This window comes from Triticum aestivum, chromosome 5A (genome assembly GCF_018294505.1).
Source record: "Triticum aestivum cultivar Chinese Spring chromosome 5A, IWGSC CS RefSeq v2.1, whole genome shotgun sequence".
Taxonomy (NCBI): domain Eukaryota; kingdom Viridiplantae; phylum Streptophyta; class Magnoliopsida; order Poales; family Poaceae; genus Triticum; species Triticum aestivum.
Window position 1 is genome coordinate 65,531,978 of NC_057806.1, and position 19,524 is coordinate 65,551,501.

Sequence of the window (19,524 nt, forward strand, 5' to 3'; positions counted from 1 at the left end):
GATACATCTTCACCATCACGAGAGTTGGGACAACACACACAAGCATATGGTCAGGTTATCTTGTTACCATCATTTGAGGGTAGATTTAATCCTGCTATTTATCTAGCTTGGGAGCTTGAAGTAGAACAAGTTTTTAGTAACCATGATTTTTCTGAACTTGAGAGAGTACGAGCTACCACTAGAGTATTTACTGGTTTTGCTTCTGTTTGTTGGAGTGTACATTGTAAGAAAAACATTGATAACCAACCCACAATTTGGAAAGATTTGAAAGCTCTAATGAGACAACAATTTTTTCCTCCTTACTATCGTCGTGAATTGCTTTGCAAATTGGAACAATTAAAACAAGGCAGTAACACTGTTCATGCTAACTACCAAGAGTTCAAATCTTATATGCATCATTGTGATATAGAAGAATCTGAGGATGATACAATTAATATATTTTTTGGTGGTTTGAACCATGATATTCGTGCAAGATTTTTTGTATATTCCTTGTTGCATTATTGGTATGTATGTTCGCGCTTGTACCTTTGAGAGACAAATACATGAGGATGCATTGGGTGACTAGAACAACAACTATTCCAGTTCATGCTCACCACCACCAGTTGGTTCCTCCATCGTGGCACCTACTAGAGCAGCCCCACCTCAAATTGTGAGCGCGACATCATCTCAAGAGTATGGTACATTGTCATCATCCGTACCTACAACAACTACGTCTTTGCGTCAAGGTAACAATAAAGGCATTGATGATACAACTTCACATGAGAATGATGCATGCCTAGTTAACTTGAATACATCATATGTTGAGTTACTTATTGATTTGAGCACACCATCTATTTTAGAGAATTGTGTTAGTGTCATGAATGCGTCATGTGATCAAACAACTAAAAACCCAACAATTTTGAGTGCACCCATTGAATTAACTGTTGATGCAAAAGAACCAATGTTTAATCATTTTGATATGACCTCTAATCTAGGTGATGATTCTATGTCCAATGACTTATTGCATGTTTGCTTATGTAAGCATGTTGTAGCATGTAAATTTGATGCAATTAATGTTTATTCATCAATGTTGGGATGGTTTAATGATGAACATTTTCAACCTTTTGAAATGAATAAGAGCTTCACTAATATGTGCAAACTGAGTTACAATATTTTCATACCTTCTACTTCTTGTGATAATATTTTGGCTTCAGATTTTATGAACTATGAAAGTTACTCATGCATACATGTGTCATATGTGCAAAAACCAAGGGAAGTAAAAATGGATGACATATACATATACAACATGTACACCTTGTCCCTTTTGTTAGCCACATTTCAGATTAAGCAGCGCTGAGGACGGCTTTGTTTTCAAGAAGGGGAGGATGATGAGGACATGACCACCTTGGATATGACCAAAACTATTGCATACATGTGTATGGGACATTTGTAAAATCCACATATGAAGATAAGGGGCAAAGAGAAGTTTAGGTACTGTTCGGAAAGTCCTCTCATGTCACTTTTGGGCCAAGAGAAGATAGTCAATGTCTCTTATGTTCTGGATTCAGATTCGGACTGTACAGATATACCTGACTCAAAACACCAAGAACTCTTTTATACAGACTTCGAATTGGGTGATTCTTTTTTGTTGGAAAATAGATTTCGTGCTCTTTCCAACCCAATTGGATTCACCTTCAAATTCCTCCTAAGCGTTGAGTTATCGACAAAACAATCTGACGCTGCAGCAGAATCCGAGTCAAATTACAAGTCCAAAGGTGTTGCATCACCTCCACTTGGGCCCATTGGCCTTGTACGACCTAGGGTTGGTTTTAGGCTGCCTTGGGACGTCCTCCCACCTCCTTGCCCATCACCCCTTGCTCCTATATAAATATATCCATCTAGTAGCTTTTCCGGTGGGTTTTGTTTAGATTAAAAGTTCGCCATAGCTACAACTTCGTGTACTTTGTGTTCAACGACCAGATCAAGGCGTCACAGAACCCCACCTTGATCAATAAATCATTCATCTTATATTCACAATATCCAGATTGCAATCTCAGTTTCTTGCTTGTTCTTCGTTTGCTTGCAGGAAATAGACCCTCATGGTCAGCTTGATCGTGCTCCGGCGTGGTCAATAACCCCTCGGAAGTTGGTTTAGCGATTGCTAAGGCGCGATGTCTTCACACGTTCGTAGTCGGATCATCAAAGTCGACTTCCACAGAAAACGATAGCTATCTCATCGAAACATCAGGACACCTTTGCCTCTATCACAAGCCCTCAGGGCACGCCCCCTAAGGCGCGCCTGGCAGGCTTGTGGACTCCTCGAGGAACCTTCTGGCCCCCTCTCCAAGTCCTCTAGATTTCTTCCGGTCCAAGAAAAATCATAGTGAAAGTTTTATTCCATTTGGACTCCATTTGATATTCCTTTTGTGTAAAACTCAAAAACAAGAAAAACAACAAAAACTGGCACTGGGCTCTAGGTTAATAGGTTAGTCCCCAAAATAATATAAAATAGCATATTAATGCATATAAAACATCCAAAACAGATAATATAATAGCATGGAACAATAAAAAATTATAGGTACGTTGGAGACGTATCAAGTATCCCCAAGCTTAATTCTTGTTCGTCCTCGAGTAGGTAAATGATAAAAATAGAATTTTTGATGTGAAATGCTACCTAACATATTTATCAATGTAATCTTATTTATTGTGGCATGAATGTTCATATCCATAAGATTGAAAACAAAATTTTAATATTGACATAAAAATAATAATACTTCAACCATACTAATAAAGAAATCGCGTCTTCTCAAAATAACATGACAAAAGAAAGTTATCCCTACAAAACCATGTAGTCTGGATATGCTCCATCTTCATCACACAAAGTATTTCATCATGCACAACCCCGATGACAAGCCAACACTACAAAAAAGACACATCTATGACATTGGGCCAAACGAATTTTTTTCCTGTCATGCTTATGACACTTCTATGACGATAATTGTGACAAAAGCATGTATCATCATAGATGTGGTGGGATCCCACTTCTTTGACAAAAAAATGGGCTTTTCCTCCTGGGCGGGCCGAGTACGCACCTGCATAAAATTCTTTGGGCTGTCCATGACGGAAAAAATTGTGGTAGAAGCGAGGGTGAGGAAAATTTCAGGGAGTTCCTGGTTACAGTGGGTGGTCGGGGCCGAGCGATGCACAGAGGGATTGTGCGTTTCTCTCGTACATGTACGCATGTGTGTGCGAGGCATTGGGCTCTAACTGAACCCGAGCGAGGCGTTCACTTACTGAACTCGATCGATTGCAATAGCTATGTTACTGAACCCGAGCGATCGATCCCTAGCTGTTAACTAAACTCGAGTGATTCCTTTGCTACTGCTGCTAACTAAACCCAATCGAACCTGCTGCCTCTTGATGAACAGTGACCGTTGTTGGGGCTTGGATGAACAGTTACTCCTGGTGGGGGTTGGATGAACAGGACCCCGTGGTAGTAGAGGTCGTTGCCGCTGGATGAACATGACCCCGATCGAGAGGAGGCTGCCACACCCGAGCCGGTTGGGGGTGGATGAACAGGACACCGTGGAGGGCTGGTTGAACAGGACCCCATGTAGAGGGCTGGTTGAACAGTAGCCGGTGGAGGCTGGATGAACAGGACCCTGTGGTGAACAGTAGCTGGTGGAGTCTGGGGGAGTCGATGGTGGATGAACGGTAGCAAGTGGAGGCTAGAGGAAATCGACGGTGGATGAACAATAGACCGTGGAGGCTAGAGCGAGGCAGTAGACGGTGGATGAACAGTAGCCCATGGAGTCCAGTTTTCCGGTACGCCACACCCCTCCCAATGAACATGACCCCGTTCCGACCGTAGGAGCTCCAACACAAGTCAGTTTCCTTCGTTTTGCGGTACGCCACACCCCTCCCAATCAACATCACCCTGTTTCGACTGTAGGAGCTCGAACACAAGTTCGTTTCATCCGTTTTGCGGTACACTATACCCCGTTTCAGCTGTTCCATCCAAGCCGGTTGGCTCCCAATGAACATGATGCATTCTGACCCAGTCTGTTGCCTCCCGACGAAAACAATGATGTTTCTCTATTTCGACCCATTCGGTTGGCTCCGATGAACAGGACGCCATCGCCGTATGCCGATGTCTACTACGGAGTGTAGTAGTTGTAGACACTTGTTGGGCCTGAAGAAAATATGCCCTAGAGGCAATAATAAAGTTGTTATTTTATATTTCCTTACATCATGATAAATGTTTATTATTCATGCTAGAATTGTATTAACCATAAACTTAGTACACGTGTGAATACATAGACAAAACAGAATGTCCCTAGTATGCCTCTACTTGACTAGCTCGTTAATCAAAGATGGTTATGTTTCCTGACCATAGACATGTGTTGTCATTTGATGAACATGATCACATCATTAGAGAATGATGTGATGGACAAGACCCATCTGTTAGCTTAGCATTATGATCATTTAGTGTTATTTCTATTGCTTTCCTCATGACTTATACATGTTCCTCTGACTATGAGATTATGCAACCCCTGAATACCGGAGGAACACCTCATGTGCTATCAGACGTCACAACATAAACGGGTGATTGTAAAGATGCTCTACAGGTGTCTTTGAAGGTGTTTGTTGGGTTGGCATTGATCGAGATTAGGATTTTTCACTCCGTGTATCGAAGAGGTATATCTGGGCCCTCTCGGTAATGCATATCACTATGAGCCTTGCAAGCAATGTGACTAATAAGTTAGTTGCGGGATGTTGCATTACGGAACAAGTAAAGAGACTTGTCGGTAATGAGATTGAACTAGGTATGATGATACCGACGATCGAATCTCGGGCAAGTAACATACCGATGACAAAGGGAATAACGTATGTTGTTATGTGGTTTGACCGATAAATATCTTTGTAGAATATGTAGGAGCCAATATGAGCATCCAGGTTCTGCTATTGGTTATTGACCAGAGATGTGTCTTGGTCATGTATACATAGTTCTCGAACCCGTAGGGTCCGCACGCTTAACGTTGGATGATGATTTGTATTATGACTTATGTGATTTGATGACCGAAGTTTGTTTGGAGTCCCGGATGAGATCGTGGACATGACGAGGAGTCTCGAAATGGTCGAGAGGTAAAGATTCATATATTGAAAGGCTATATTCAGACATCAGAAAGGTTCCGAGTGATACGGGTATTTTTTGGAGTACCAGGGAGTTACGGGAATTCACCGGGAGAAGTAATGGGCTTTATTGGGCCATACGGGAAATGGGGAGGCACACCAAGGAGAGGTGCCCCCCCCATGGGTCTGAATTGACTAGGGGAAGGGGCGGCGCCCCCTTGCCTTTTCCTACATCCTCTCTCTTTCCCTCTTTCCTTCTCTCCTACTCCAAAAAGGAAAGGGATTCCTACTAGGACTTGGAAGTCCTAGTAGGACTCCATACTCTTGGCGCGCCCCTAGGGGGCCGACCTCTCTCCCTCCCTCGTTTATATACGTGGGCAGGGGGCACCCCAAAGGCACAACAAGTCTTCTCTTAGCTGTGTGCGGTGCCCCCCTCCACAGTTACACACCTCGGTCATATCGTTGTAGTGCTTAGGCGAAGCCCTGCGTCGGTAACTTCATCATCACCGTCACCACGCCATTGTGCCGACGGAACTCTCCATCGTACTCAACTAGATCAAGAGCTCGAGGTACGTCATCGAGCTGAACGTGTGCTGAACATGGAGGTACCATACGTTCGATGCTAGGATCGGTTGAATCGCAAAGACGTTCGACTACATCAACCACGTTACTAAACGCTTCTGCTTTCGGTCTACAAGGGTACATGGACACACTCTCCCCACTTGTTGCTATGGATCTCATAGATAGATCTTGCATGATCGTAGGTAAATTTTTGAAATACTGCGTTCCCCAACAGTGGCATCAGAGCCAGGTCTATGCGTAGATGTTATATGCACGAGTAGAAGACAATGAGTTGTGGGCAATAATAGTCATACTCCTTACCAGCAACGTCTTACTTTGATTCGGCAGTATTGTTGGATGAAGTGGCTCGGACCGACATTACATGGCCGTGTTCATGAGACTGGTTCTACTGATGTGCTTTGCACACAGGTAGCTAGCGGGTGTCTATTTCTCCAACTTTAGTTGAATCAGGTTTTACTATGCCCGGTCCTTGTTGAAGGTTAAAACAACACACTTGATGAAAAATTGTTGTGGTTTTGATGTGTAGGTAAGCACTAGAAGCCCGTAGCAGCCACGTAAAACTTGCAACAAAAAATTAGAGGACGTCTAACTTGTTTTTGCAGGGCATGTTGTGATGTGATATGGTCAAGACGTGATGAGATATAAATTGTTGCATGAGATGATCATGTTTTGTTAAAGTTATCGTCAACTGCCAAAAGCCTTATGGTTGTCTCTTTATTGCATAAGATGCGATAGCAATAGTTGCAAAACAATAGTTGGCGAGACGACCATGTGACGACACGTTGGTAGAGATCAAGATGATGGAGATCATGGTGTCATGCTGGTGACAATGGAGATCATGACGGTACTTCAGAGATGGAGATCAAAGGCACAAGATGATGATGGCCATATCATCTCACATATTTTGATTGCACGTGATGTTTATGCTTTATGCATCTTATTTTGCTTAGTACGGCAGTAGCATTATAAGATGATCACTCACTAAATTTCAAGGTATAAGTTTCTCCCTGAGTATGCACCGTTGGTACAATTCGTCGTGCCGAGACACCATGTGATGATCGGGTGTGCTAAGCTCTATGTTCACATACAGCGGGTGCAAGCTAGTTTTGTACATGCAGAATACTCGGGTTTAAACTTGATGAGCCTAGAATATGAAGATATGGCCTCAGAACACTGAGACTGAAAGGTCGAATGTGAATCATATAGTAGATATGATCAACATCGAGATGTTCACCATCGAAAACTACTCCATCTCACGTGATGATCGGGCATGGTTTAGTTGATATGGATCACGTGATCATTTAGATGACTAGAGGGATGTCTATCTAAGTGGGAGTTCTTAAGTAATATTATTAATTGAACTTTAATTTATCATAAACTTAGTCGTGATAGTATTTGCAAATTATCTTGTAGATCAATAGCTCACATTATAGCTCCCCATTTATTTTTGATATGTTCCTAGAGAAAAATAATTTGAAAGACGATAGTAGCAATGATGCGGACTGGATCTATGATCTAAGGATTATCCTCATTGCTGCACAGAAGAATTATGTCCTTGATGCACCACTAGGTGACGGACCTTTTGCAGGAGCAGATGCAGACATTATGAACGTTTGGCAAGCTCGGTATGATGACTACTTGATTGTTTAGTGCACCATGCTTTACGGCTTAGAACCGGGACTTCAAAAACGTTTTGAATGCCAAGGTGCATATAAGATGTTCCTAGAGCTGAAATTGGTATTTCAGACTCATGCCCGAGTCAAGAGGTATGATACCTCTGACAAGTATTTTGCCTACAAGATGGACGAGAATAGCTCAACCAGTGAGGATGTGCTCAGAATGTCTGAGTACTACAATCGCTTGAATCAAGTGGGAGTTAATCTTCCAGATAAGATAGTGATTGATAGAGTTCTCTAGTTACTATCACCAAGTTAATGGAACTTCGTAATGAATTATGATATGCAAGGGATGACGAAAACGATTCACCGAGCTCTTTGCGATGTTGAAATCGGCGAAGGTAGAAATCAAGAAAAGCATCAAGTGTTGATGGTTGACAAGACCACTAGTTTCAAGTAAAAGGGCAAGGGAAAGAAAGGGAACTTCAAGAAGAATGGCTAGCAAGTTGCCACTTCCACGAAGAAGCCCAAAGCTAGACCCAAGCCTGAAACTAAGTGCTTCTACTGCAAAGGAAATGGTCACTGGAAGCGGAACTGCCCCAAATACTTGGCGGATAAGAAAATGGCAAACTGAACAAAATTATATATAATATACATGTTATTGATGTGTACTTTACTAGTGTTCATAATAGCCCCTGGGTATTTGATACTGGCTCATTTGCTATGATTACTAACTTGAAACATGAGTTACAAAATGAACAGAGACTAGTTGAGGGCGAGGTGACGATGTGTGTTGGAAGTGATTCCAAGGTTGATAAGATCACCATCGCACACTCCCTTTACCTTCAGGATTAGTGTTGAACCTAAAATAAATGTTATTTGGTGTTTGCGTTGAGCATAATATGATTGGATCATGTTTATTGCTATACGGTTATTCATTTAAGTCAAATAATAATTGTTATTTTGTTTACATGAATAAAACCTTATGTGGTCATACACCCAAGGTGAATGGTTTATTGAATCTTGATCATGGTGATACACATATTCATAATATTGACGCCAAAAGATGCAAAGTTGAAATGATAGTGCAACATATTTGTGGCACTGCCGTTTAGGTCATATTGGTGTAAAGCGCATGAAGAAACTCCATGCCTGATGGACTTTTGGAATCACTTGATGCCTGCAAACCATGCCTCATGGGCAAGATGACTAAGACGCCGTTCTCGAGAACAATGGAGTGAGCCGCTGACTTATTGGAAACAATACATACTGATGTATGCGGTCCGATGAGTGTTGAGGCTCGCGGCGGGTATCGTTATTTTCTGACCTTCACAGATGATTTGAGCAGATATGGGTATATCTACTTAATGAAACATAAGTCTAAAACATTTGAAAAAGTTCAAATAATTTTTCAGAGTGAAGTGGAAAATCATCGTAACAAGAAAATAAAGTTTCTACGATCTGATCGTGGAGGCAAATATTTGAGTTAGGAGTTTGGTCTTCATTTGAAACAATGTGGAATAGTTCCGCAACTCACGCCACCTGGAACACCACAGCATAATGGTGTGTCCGAACATCGTAACCATACTTTATTAGATATGGTGTGATCTATGATGTCTCTTACCGATTTACCACTATCGTTTTGGGGTTATGCATTAGAGACAGCTGCATTCACGTTAAATAGGGCACCATCTAAATCCGTTGAGACGACACCGTATGAACTGTGGTTTGGCAAGAAACCTAAGCCATCATTTCTTAAAGTTTGGGGCTGCGATGCTTATGTGAAAAAGCTTCAACCTGATAAGCTTGAACCCAAATCGGAGAAATGCGTCTTCATAGGATACCCAAAAGAAACTGTTGGGTACTCCTTCTATCACAGATCCGAAGGCAAGATATTCGTTGCTAAGAATGGATCCTTTCTAGAGAAGGAGTTTCTCTCAAAAGAAGTGAGTGGGAGGAAAGTAGAACTTGATGAGGTAGTTGTACCTTCTCCCGAATTGGAAAATGGTTCATCACAAAAATCAGTTCTAGTGATGCCTACATCAACTAGAGAGGAAGCTAATGATAATGATCATGAAACTTCAGATCAAGTTACTACTGAACCTCGTAGGTCAACCAGAGCATGTTCCGCACCAGCGTAGTACGGTAATATTGTTCTGGAGGTCATGTTACTTGACCATGACGAACCTACAAACTATGAGGAAGCGATGATGAGCCTAGATTCCGACAGATGGCTTGAGGCCATGAAATCTGAGATAGAATCCATGTATGAGAACAAAGTGTGGACTTCGGTGGACTTGCCCGATGATCGGCAAGCCATTGAGAATAAATGGATCTTCAAGAGGAAGACAGACACTGATAGTAATGTTACTATCTACAAAGCTCGACTTGTCGAAAAGGGTTTTTGACAAGTTCAAGGTGTTGACTACGATGAGATTTTCTCACTCGTATCGATGCTTAAAGTCTGTCCGAATCATGTCAGCAATTGCCATATTTCATGAAATCTGACAAATGGATGTCAAAACTGCATTCCTTAATGGATCTACTAAATAAGAGTTGTATATGATACAACCAGAAGGTTTTGTCAATCCTAAAGGTTCTAACAAAATGTGCAAGCTCCAGCGATCCATCTATGGACTGGTGCAAGCATCTCGGAGTTGGAATATACGCTTTGATGAGTTGATCAAAGCATATAGTTTTATACAGACTTGCGGTGAAGCCTGTATTTACAAGAAAGTGAGTGGGAGCACTACATCCTTTCTGATAAGTATATGTGAATGACATATTGTTGATCAGAAATGATGTAGAATTTTCTAGAAAGCATAAATGAGTGTTTGAAAGGAGTTTTTCAAAGAAAGACCTCTGTGAAGCTGCTTACATATTGGGCATCAAGATCTATAGAGATAGATCAAACACTTGATAAGATTTTTCAATGAGTACATACCTTGACAAGATTTTGAAGTAGTTCAAAATGGAACAGTCAAACAAGGAGTTCTTGCCTGTATTGCAAGGTGTAAAGTTGAGTAAGACTCAAAACACGACCACGGTAGAAAATAGAAAGAGAATGAAAGTCATTCCCTATGCCTCAGCCATAGTTCTATAAAGTATGGTATGCCGTGTACCAAACCTATTGTGCACCTTGCCATGAGTTTGGCAAGGGGGTACGACATTGATCTAGGAGTGGATCACTGGACAACGGTCAAAATTATCCTTAGAAGACTAAGAAGATATTTCTCGGTTATGGAGGTGATAAAGAGTTGATCGTAAAGAGTTACGTCGATGCAGGCTTTTACACGGACCCGGATGACTCTGAGTCTCACTACACCACAACACTAATTAAGGACAAAATAATTGCCGAGAGAAGGCTTTTAGAGGGCAGAAAACTGCTGGGAGTTTGGTTCTCCCGGCAGATAGAACCGCCACGAGAACGGCTGCCGGGGATTACTTCTCTCGCCAGATAAACTTCTCTCGGCAGTTTTTCTGCCCTGACACATGTATTTGTCGGTAGTTTGTGTTCGCTCGGCAGATTATTCGGAGCATGTGAAATTGCAATTACCGGCAGTTAAGCCGCCTGTACAAGCATGTTCACCCGGCAGATATTATGCCATCTTGTTGACTTTACTAGCAAAATGTTCTAGGCAAACCTATTATGTAATATCCATCCATATATATACGCACTCAGGACATAGCACACAATTTATACATGCACTTCAATCAAAGTAGCATATAGGCCTCATCGAAAACCTTAAACTTAACGACCATATATAAAGAGGTAGTACCACAAAAGGATTCCATATATACATTTGCCACACACCCAAAATAAAGTAGTGCGACTAGGGATGCACATATGTTTCTAGATGTGTGCCACACAACCTAAATAAGCTAATTCAACAACCACCAAAATGAGCAGAGCAAGTCTTTACATTCAACAAACAAGATACAAGTCATTATCACTCCACCAACTTAATTTTAGGTCTTCCAAATCTTCAGCAACTTGAAGATCTTCCAAACCTTAGTGAACTTGTGCACCTTTGGGAAATCTGCAATAGATCAGGAGATGTTACATATAACAGTTGCAGTCATAACTTAAGGAAGATGTTACAACAATCGCATATAACAGTCAGATATATGTTCTAAAATATAGAGCAACCAGTAACATCTCTTGAGTAATCTCTTCTATAGTAGAGAACATGTCCTGGACATCAAGATGTCCATTTTTTTATCATCTTAACAATAGCAAGTTTATCTTCTCATCAAAATGTAGCATGCAAAGTCTGTACAAATATTAACAGGAAGATGTTACAACAATCACATACAACATCCGCATGCCCGACATACAACAGCCACATATGTTCTGAAACATAGAGCAACTAGTAACATCTCTAGAGTAATCTCTACTTTAGTAGACAACATATCCTGGACATCAACATGTCCATTTTTTATCATCTTGACAGTAGCAAGCTTATCTAACTTCTCATCCAAATATAGTATGCAAAGTCTGTACGAATATTACACAAGCAGAAGGCCACGATCACACACTTAACATTACACAAGCAAATTTTGAAGCTAGTGTACTGCACAAGCACATATGCAAAATTGTAGCATCTTATTTTCACTTGGTACTTTTTCTCTACCAGAACGCATCAGGTGTTTAGTTGTGCTTCTTAAAATTCCGTATGTCGTATACCTTGGCTTCTTCAAAGTAATACAATTACACATTAGTATTGGAACTTGTGGATTCAGTGTGCTAGTCCAGTCTCTAGTGGGCCTTGATATTGAGCCTGACCTTGGATATAAGTTGATTTATTTTGAGTTCCTATATGAAGTTGGCACAACATAATAGGATAATGAATCTAGAAATCTATAAGTGATGACACCATTTTGTGGTTTTGCGTGGTATTTCCTTAGAGCAATGATGACAACTGTGCTTACAGACTTCCTGCATCCAGAACACGAAGTTGAACTACATTTCTCCTGTTGCGGAATCTGGTGAAGGGGTGTATTGGGAGTACTGTGATTTTCACTGAAGCAGTGCCTCTTATTGTAAAGATGACTCAATGTTGGTCCCATTGCACAAACAAGCCTTTTAATTTTTGCTCCCTCTTTGCAGGAACTATTAAAGTTCAGTTACATAAATGATTTGCTGGCTACACAGAATAAGAGGGGAACTAGCTGAACATATATTTCAGGATCTTTTAATGGGAGCTGTTTAGTTTCCTGGTTCCATGCTTTTGTTGGACAAGTTACAAACGAAGGTCCCCTAAAATGGTACTCTCTCCGTCCCAAAATAAGTGTATCAACTTTGTAACTTTAGTGCAAAGTTGTACAAAAGTTATGAGACTTATTTTGGGACGGAGGGAGTATCTGAGTAGTGGACAAGCCCACAGATTTACAAATCCAGTGAAACACTATGAACATTTGGTTCACATTCCTACATCTTGCACAACAAGTTGAATTAGCCTAGAAAAATAAACAAAGGCTTTTGACAAACAAACAAACAAGCTAAAATACTTCATGTACATGAAAGAAAGAGGATCCAGTCATGAGAAATGAATCAAATGAAAGATGTGAGCATGGAATCCAATGAAAATCATTTCTCTACATGGTAGAGTCTATCGTGTACATGAAAGAAAGATGATCCAATTAAAGTTTATATTTGTAACCATATTTATTCAACAAACCTCTCTCCAAAGTCATGGCTGATGGACACAAAAGCACACTTCTAAAGAACTATAATGATCTATTTGAATTACTAATTAATACTATATACTGGAATTAGGAGCTCAAGTTTCCTGGACACAAGTTAACCATGTAGCAACCAAATGAGCGAACCATTACTATCTGCCCTTGATAGTACACACTAATGTAAATATTCAGCCAAGAAACCATGTATATTACCTCCTCAGCTTGCTTGTGGTCGCAACGCATTGCCGCATTTGCCATTAACTCACTTCCAACTACATACATAGAAGCAAGAGTTTTAAGCAATCAACCATGATAGTCATTGTATATTTAATCATAGGACCTAAGCTTACATGCTTGTAAGGCCATGCAATACATCGCGTAACATACGAAATAAAGTTTACTTCTATTAATAGGAAAAAATCTAATACCATATATTACATTGAAAATGAACATAGTAAGCTCGCACAAGAAGCAGTTATGACTCATCATTTTGGTTCACTCTAGGGGGTGGTCATGGTGTACTCACATCAATATGAACGATGACCAAACTTCAAATCTATGACCAGACTGCAGTTGACACGACCATATATAATCTACTATGATGGTCACTATTGTTTCGGTAGATACTGATGATATAAGGGCGCTCCTTGGTCGGTGGGTTGTCTCCTGGTGTTGTTCCTTCACTAATACTACAAGCTGCTTATAACATGTGAATCAGTATAAAGTACATAAAGACTCCCAACAGATGAATACAAGAAAAATTGTAGCAAGATAAACTGCATCTATATAAAGTACATAAAGGCTCCCAACAGATCAATACAAGCAAAAATTAGCAACAGAAACTTCCTGTGATTGCTTCAAGAAGTCACAATCTAGTGAAGGCATAAACTATGGAGAAGGTGCAGCTTGCTGGAGGAGATCCTTGGGGCTCGGGTGAGCATGTGCGGAGGGCCAGCTTGGGGGAGGAAGCTCGCGAGGAGGGTGGTAACTGAGGAACGATGGTGTACGGCGGAGGAGGAAGGTCGCTGGTGGATTGGCTCGGCGATGGGATGCTCCGTATCAATTGGTGCTCAGTGGCGCCGCTCTGGAGTGGTTGGGGGGGGGGGGGGGGGCGACGGCGGCAGTGGCCTGGGTGGAGGAAGCGGCAGTGGATGCTAGGGGCGGCAGAGGAGCTGCGAATGTGTGCGACAACGGCGTTAGTGGTCTGGGTGGAGGCCGCAGCAGTGCATTGGTTGGGGCGGCGGACGGGCTGCGGTGGTGGGGGGCGACGGCGGCACTGGGGCCGGTTGGGGCGGCGGAGGGGCTGCGGTGCTGGGGGAGTGGGGGTGAGAGCGGAGGGATCAGACGGTTGGGGGCAGCGGCGATCTGGTGTCGGGAACCAGTAGATTGGGTGATTTGAGGATGGCGATGGTGATGGCTAGAGGGCGGCCGCCGGCGAAAGGTTAGATTGTTGGGGGCGGCGGCGCAATGGTGTAGGGCACGGGTGGATTGGGATTTGGGGGGCCAGCGATGCGGTCTGGTGCGGTGGGCTAGCGCGTCTAAGTTTGTTTTGGGCCAAATTCCTTGTCACCCTCGCGCGTTTTTCCTCACTAGCGCATGCTTAGGGCCGAAACTTTTCATTGCCGCGCCAAAGACGGTCCTCGGCAGAATATGGGACATTCTCTAGTTGTCCCGACAGATAATGGGCCCTAGATTGTACCGGCAGTTAGTGTGCCATCGTTGCTCGAGTTCTCCCGGTAGTTTGCTTGCCCTAAGATGCTTGTACCGGCAGAAATTAATATCCTGGCAGTTTATTTGCCCTTGGTCGGGTATTTCTCCCGGCAGTTAACTGCCTCCAATCAAGTGTTGTGGTGTAGTGTCTCAATGGATACATATTGAAGGTGGGAGGAATTAGCTACAGTAGCTCCATGCAGAGCATTGTAGACATAGAAAATTTGCAAAATACACACGGCTCTAAATGTGACAGACCCATTGACTAAACTTCTCTCACAAGAAAAACATGATCACACCTTAGTACTCTTTGGGTGTTAATCACATGGCGATGTGAAAAAGATTATTGACTCCAGTAAACCCTTTGGGTGTTGGTCACATGGTGATGTGAACTATCGGTGTTAAATCACATGACGATCTGAACTAGATTATTGACTCTAGTGCAAGTGGGAGACTGAAGGAAATATGCCCTAGAGGCAATAATAAAGTTATTATTTTATATTTCCTTATATCATGATAAATCTTTATTATTCATGCTAGAATTGTATTAACCGGAAACTTAGTACATGTGTGAATACATAGACAAAACAAAATGTTCCTAGTATGCCTCTACTTGACTAGCTCGTTAATCAAAGATGGTTATGTTTCCTGACCATAGACATGTGTTGTCATTTGATGAATGGGATCACATCATTATATAATGATGTGATGGACAAGACCCATCCGTTAGCTTAGCATTATGATCGATTAGTTTTATTGCTATTGCTTTCTTCATGACTTATACATGTTCCTCTGACTATGAGATTATGCAAATCACGAATACCGAAGGAACACCTTGTGTGCTATCAAACGTCACAACGTAACTGGGTGATTATAAAGATGCTCTACAGGTGTCTCCGAAGGTGTTTGTTGGGATGGCATAGATCGAGATTAAGATTTGTCACTCTATGTGGAGAGGTATCTCTCGGCCCTCTCGGTAATGCACATCGCTATGAGCCTTGCAAGCAATGTGACTAATGATTTAGTTGCGGTATGTTGCATTACGGAACAAGTAAAGAGACTTGCCGGTAATGATATTGAACTAGGTATGATGATACCGACGACCGAATCTCGGGCAAGTAACATATCGATGACAAAGGGAATAACGTATGTTGTTATGCGGTTTGGCCGATAAAGATCTTCATCAAATATGTAGGAGCCAATATGAGCATCCTGGTTCCGCTATTGGTTATTGACCAGAGATGTGTCTCGGTCATGTCTGCATAGTTCTCGAACCCGTAGGGTCCGTACGCTTAACGTTCGATGACGATTTGTATTATGAGTTATGTGATTTGATAACCGAAGTTTGTTCAGAGTCCCAGATGAGATCACAGACATGATGAGTAGTCTCCAAATGGTCTAGAGGTGAAGATTCATATATTGGAAGGCTATATTCGGACATCGGAAAGGTTCCGAGTGATTCAGGTATTTTTTGAAGTACCGGGGAGTTACGGGAATTCACCGGGAGAAGTAATGGGCCTTATTGGGCCATACAGGAAAAGAGGAGGAAGGCCAAGTAGAGGTGGCGCCCCCCATGGGTCCAAATTAGACTAGGGGAAGGGGGCGGCGCCCCCCTTGCCTTTTCCTACTCCCTCTCTCTTTCCCTCTTTCCTTCTCTCCTACTCTGAAAAGGAAAGGGATTCCTACTAGGACTTGAATGTCCTAGTAGGACTCCATACTCTTGGCGCGTCCCTAGGGCGCGGCCTCTCTGCCTCCCTCCTTTATATACGTGGGCAGGGGCACCCCAAAGGCACAACAAGTCTTCTCTTAGCCTGTGCGATGCCCCCCTCCATGGTTACACACCTCAGTCATATCGTCGTAGTGCTTAGGCGAAGCCTTGAGCTGGTAACTTCACCATCACCGTCACCACGCCGTTGTGCTGACAGAACTCTCCCTCATCCTCAACTGGATCAAGAGATTGAGGGACGTCGTCGAGCTCAACATGTGCTGAACACGAAGGTATCATACGTTCGGTGCTAGGATCGGTTGAATCGCAAAGACGTTCGACTACATCAACCACATTACTAAACGCTTACGCTCTCGGTCTATGAGGGTACGTGGACACACTCTCCCCGCTCATTGCTATGCATCTCCTAGATAGATCTTGCATGATCATAGGTAAATTTTTGAAATACTGCGTTCCCCAGCAGGGCCTCAAAGCGCAGAGTTTTGTAGGATAGTAGCAATTTTCCCTCAAGTGGATGACCTAAGGTTTATCAATCCGTGGGAGGCGTAGGAGGAAGATGGTCTCTCTCAAACAACCCTGCAACCAAATAATAAAAATTCTCTTGTGTCCCCAACACACCAAATACAATGTTAATTTGTATAGGTGCACTAGCTCGGCGAAGATATGGTGATACAGGTGTAATATGAGTAGATATTGATTTTTGTAATAAGAACAATAAAAAACAGCAAGGTAGCAATTGATAAAACGGAGCACAAACGGTATTGCAATGCATGAAAATGAGGCCTAGGGTCCATACTTTCGCTAGTGCAATCTCTCAACAATGCTAATCTAATTGGATCATATAACCATCCCTCAGAGTGCGATGAAGAATCACTCCAAAGTTCTTATCTAGCGGAGAACATAAGAAATTGTTTGTAGCTATTCTTTCCGACCGATCTATCAAAAGTTTATACTACAATAACAGCGAAGCAAATTCAGATTCATAATATGTGCAAATACAACATGGCATCACACCAAAACTCTACAACTCAAGTACTTTATTTAAAGGCTCCAGAGAGCCAAGGTATTACAAACATGGGTCTCATGACCCAACAATCATAGCATACAAATGAAAAAGGCTGAGAAGCCTAACTATCTACCAGATCCTATCGAGGGCAAAATATCGTAGCTGAGGTATCAAGCTAAACGTCGAAGTCCACACGAAACTACTAGCGAGACTGAAGTCTCTCTGCAAAACATAAATTAAGCAAACGTGAGTACAAATGTACCCAGCAAGACTTACATCAGAACTAACTAAATATGCATCGGTATCAACAGGGGGGTGGTGGAGTTTAACTGCAGCAAGCCAGCTTTGACTCGGTGGCTATCTTAAACTACGACTGCAAGTAACTCTTTTGAGGTGGCGCACACGAGTCGATATATTCACCAATCAATACACCACTATGGATCTACTCCCGTCTACCTACGAGAACGCCATCCATAGCACTCACGCTTATCTTGGGCATTTTAGAGTATCCACTTCCACTTGTCTATGAACTGTTATAGGCAACCCAGAAGTCCATTACCGCGGACACGGCTATTCGAATAGATCATTTATAACCCTGTTGGGGTGTACTTCGTCACACATGTTTCCACCACTTAGCTTTAGCACATGACATGTGCTCGGCAGACTTCAAGCGAAAGCCGACGTGGGTGTAGACCACGACCTGACTAACCGCACAAGTCTCTGGTCCAGGTTTATCGCCTATTCGGGTTCCATCCGCAAGGAAATCCGGCCGGGGTGTCCTCAACGGCCCCAAACGATGTGTACAGGGTCCCGAGACGCCAAACGGGCGCCCAGCATACCCGACCACAGTGTATCTACCGCATCATAGCCCACCCCTAGGGTCAGCGCTACACACGGCCGCTAACACATAACCTACAAACACCAGAAACTAGTTGCAACTCCTAGATAGAGGACGAGAGGGGTCAATAAGTCGAGCGGGGTCATATTTCAGGGCCCAATGTGTGGTAGTAGCTGTTTCATGGATCACAAACACAGAACTCAGTTCCTCAGGACGGTTTCAGTGAGACAACCCACCATGTACTCCTACATGGCCTCTCACCGCTACCTTTACCAAATCGTGTTCACACACTTAGCTCACACACAGTAGGACATGTTCACACACCTCCGATTCATCCCCGATGAACCAGACCTGACATGACTCTATGCAATAGAAGGCATGACAAACAAGCATGAATGAGTAGGCACATCAGGGCTCAAACAGCTCCTACTCATGCTAGTGGGTTTCCTCTATTTACTGTGGCAATGACAGGTCATGCAGAGGATAAGGGGTTCAACTACCGCAACAAGTAATAGATGAATCGTTGTTGTCCTAATGCAGTAAAAGAGAGCAGGAGCGAGACAGTGGGATTGTATCGGAATGAGCAAGGGGGTTTTGCTTGCCTGGCACTTCTGAAGATAGTAAAGTTCTTCATCGGTGTCATCGAACTCATCGTCGGAACCATGTCTATCAAGAGGGGAAAAATACCAGCAAACAAAGAGGAACACAATCAATGCAATGCAAAAATTATGGTGCATGATAGTGTCATGGCAATATGCTATTGATTGACCTAATGCAACTAGCAATCATATTAAATGAAGTTGGTTTGAACCATGGGTTCAAATTCAAACTCCATATGTGCTTATTTAAATGTCAATTATGCAAATTTCCCTGTACAGCAACCCTAGGTTGTTCAAACATGCATGCAAATGCCATAAACAGATTCCTTGATTTTTTCTGATAATTTTTCATATATAATTTATTTCATTTGGAGTTACGGTTGAATTTCTATGATTTTTAGAAGTTTTGAACATTTTCTGGAATTTCCTGATTATTAATAAATCCAGAAAATGTATTACTGCATCAACATCAGGTCATGCTGACGTCAGCAGGTCGACAGGGGCTGGTCCAGGTCAAACCTGACCTGTGGGTCCCGTCTGTCAGTGTCAATTAAACTAACTAAGTTTAGTTAGCATTAAACTAATACTAACCTAGTTTAGTTAGTGGCCTGGGGCCCACACATCTGTGAGTCAGGGGGAAGTCAAACCTA

General features: G+C 42.4%; 1 long non-coding RNA gene across 2 annotated transcripts; it reads right to left on the bottom strand.

The window, feature by feature from the left end:
- Positions 1–11,048: 11,048 nt before the first annotated feature.
- LOC123102330 (uncharacterized) lies at positions 11,049–14,587 on the bottom strand. 2 transcript variants are annotated; one of them, XR_006448911.1, is made up of 3 exons: positions 13,522–14,545; positions 13,209–13,267; positions 11,049–11,350 (listed from the first exon to the last, which is right to left on the bottom strand). It is a non-coding gene; the product is annotated as an uncharacterized lncRNA (long non-coding RNA). The 2 variants fall into 2 exon arrangements; XR_006448910.1 differs by having other exon boundaries at positions 13,209–14,587.
- Between the last annotated feature and the right edge of the window lie 4,937 nt (positions 14,588–19,524).